The 2,500-nt window shown below is 57.8% G+C and overlaps 1 non-coding gene across 1 annotated transcript in view; it reads left to right on the plus strand.

Annotated features, from left to right (window-relative positions):
- The first annotated feature begins 1,475 nt into the window (after positions 1-1,475).
- LOC124727094 overlaps positions 1,476-2,500 on the plus strand; it is a 1,909-nt gene continuing 884 nt past the window's right edge. Inside the window, exon 1 of the ribosomal RNA XR_007006928.1 lies at positions 1,476-2,500. This exon is cut by the window's right edge and continues 884 nt beyond it. This is a non-coding gene — a ribosomal RNA (small subunit ribosomal RNA).

Raw genomic sequence — 2,500 nt, forward strand, 5'->3', positions numbered from 1 at the left:
GTCAACTGTCCGCTGATGTCGTACGCGTGAACCACAATCTGTACTGCACATTCGTCCTTATGTACTGAATGATACATCGTGGCACATGTGTGACCGCACAACGACTGCGCCCAAAAACGGCGGACCATACAGTGCAAATATTGTGCACGCAGCTACGTGTCGTCTCCCTATGAGAGCTGGATTGCAGTGTGGTACGCCATAGAGACGTGTGGGAGGAACGGACGCCGTGGATGGCGATCAGCATGAGCTGTCTGTTGATGTATTCGGACCTAGTCGTCTCTCCTCACACACCGTGATGGCATGGTGCACCGCGTTCCATATCTGCGACATGCTACAGAGGCCGGTTGACAGTCGTTCGAGCAATGGACATCGCATACGTACGGGGGCCACCTTCCACGTATTGTCTAGGCGTGCACATTTTGTTGCGTGTATGTGGGCAGACGTAGTGTGGCGTGACACCTGACACAGGCATGCAATAATCGTTGAAGTTGCAAATGGCGATGGACGCCTGCGTTTTCTGGTGAAGTTACGCAAATGAACAAATGGTAACCTGTTGTGGTGCGGTTGTTCTCGCTAGGGGTGAATCGGTGATGGCGACGATAGGTTGAGGTACTAACCGGTTGTTCCAGCGATACCCACCATGCCGACGAAACTGAACGGCATCTGGGTGTGAAGCGATACGCGGCGGTGGCTGGGTGGGACCGTCCCCGGCCGGTGAGGGGGCGCCTCCCGGCGTGCTGGCCGCGCGGTGCGTGGGCGCACGCGCTACAGCCGGCTGGTGGGGGCGGCCAGTGGCAGGCGCGCCGGCCGACGGACGCGGCAGGCGTCGCAGCTGCGCGCCGGCGCACCCTGCGCGCGGCGCCGTGCGGCCAAAGTAGGTCCTCGCGGGCCCGGTGCGAAGCGCGGTGGACATCTTCAGTGTGCTGGTCCGATTGAGGACTGTGTGCGTTGAGGATGCGCCGCCGCCCGGCGCTCGGCGCCGCGACGCCGTCTGCTGCTCGGTCGCCCCAGCGGTTCTCGCTGGTGGTTTGTATCGCAGCTGTGCGGATGTGTTGGCGCGTGCGCTGTGCTGGGAGAGTTCGCTTCGGCACCCAAGTGGGGCTTTTGTCCTTCTGTGGCGCTGGCGTTGGAGCTGCCGGTCACCGTAGGTGGCGCGTGTTGTCTCCCGCCGGCAATGCCACGACAGCACGCTCCCGGGCCTCTGTCGGCAGCGGCAAGCTCAGTTGGGAGCACGGGTGGTCGCACCGAAAGCGTCTACTCGCCTAACTCCGGGCGATTGCGCCTCTCTCGAACCCGACCAAGTACTTGGGACGGCGCTGCGCGCCGCCGGGACCTGAGAGGGTTTCGAGGTGTATTGTGCAGGGGAGCTCAGCCTCCTCCTGTTTGCAGAATGATTGAGCGGACGCTTGCGTGTTCGCGCGGGCCCCCGGGACACACTCCCGGGCGGCCGGCTGCTCAGCTCTAGTTGACGCAGCTCCCTGGTTGATCCTGCCAGTAGTCATATGCTTGTCTCAAAGATTAAGCCATGCATGTCTCAGTACAAGCCGCATTAAGGTGAAACCGCGAATGGCTCATTAAATCAGTTATGGTTCCTTAGATCGTACCCACGTTACTTGGATAACTGTGGTAATTCTAGAGCTAATACATGCAAACAGAGTCCCGACCAGAGATGGAAGGGACGCTTTTATTAGATCAAAACCAATCGGTCGGCTCGTCCGGTCCGTTTGCCTTGGTGACTCTGAATAACTTTGGGCTGATCGCACGGTCCTCGTACCGGCGACGCATCTTTCAAATGTCTGCCTTATCAACTGTCGATGGTAGGTTCTGCGCCTACCATGGTTGTAACGGGTAACGGGGAATCAGGGTTCGATTCCGGAGAGGGAGCCTGAGAAACGGCTACCACATCCAAGGAAGGCAGCAGGCGCGCAAATTACCCACTCCCGGCACGGGGAGGTAGTGACGAAAAATAACGATACGGGACTCATCCGAGGCCCCGTAATCGGAATGAGTACACTTTAAATCCTTTAACGAGTATCTATTGGAGGGCAAGTCTGGTGCCAGCAGCCGCGGTAATTCCAGCTCCAATAGCGTATATTAAAGTTGTTGCGGTTAAAAAGCTCGTAGTTGGATTTGTGTCCCACGCTGTTGGTTCACCGCCCGTCGGTGTTTAACTGGCATGTATCGTGGGACGTCCTGCCGGTGGGGCGAGCTGAAGGCGTGCGACCGCCTCGTGCGTGCTCGTGCGTCCCGAGGCGGACCCCGTTGAAATCCTACCAGGGTGCTCTTTATTGAGTGTCTCGGTGGGCCGGCACGTTTACTTTGAACAAATTAGAGTGCTTAAAGCAGGCAAGCCCGCCTGAATACTGTGTGCATGGAATAATGGAATAGGACCTCGGTTCTATTTTGTTGGTTTTCGGAACCCGAGGTAATGATTAATAGGGACAGGCGGGGGCATTCGTATTGCGACGTTAGAGGTGAAATTCTTGGATCGTCGCAAGAC

The sequence above is a fragment of the Schistocerca piceifrons genome, unplaced genomic scaffold (assembly GCF_021461385.2).
Source record: "Schistocerca piceifrons isolate TAMUIC-IGC-003096 unplaced genomic scaffold, iqSchPice1.1 HiC_scaffold_1084, whole genome shotgun sequence".
Taxonomy (NCBI): domain Eukaryota; kingdom Metazoa; phylum Arthropoda; class Insecta; order Orthoptera; family Acrididae; genus Schistocerca; species Schistocerca piceifrons.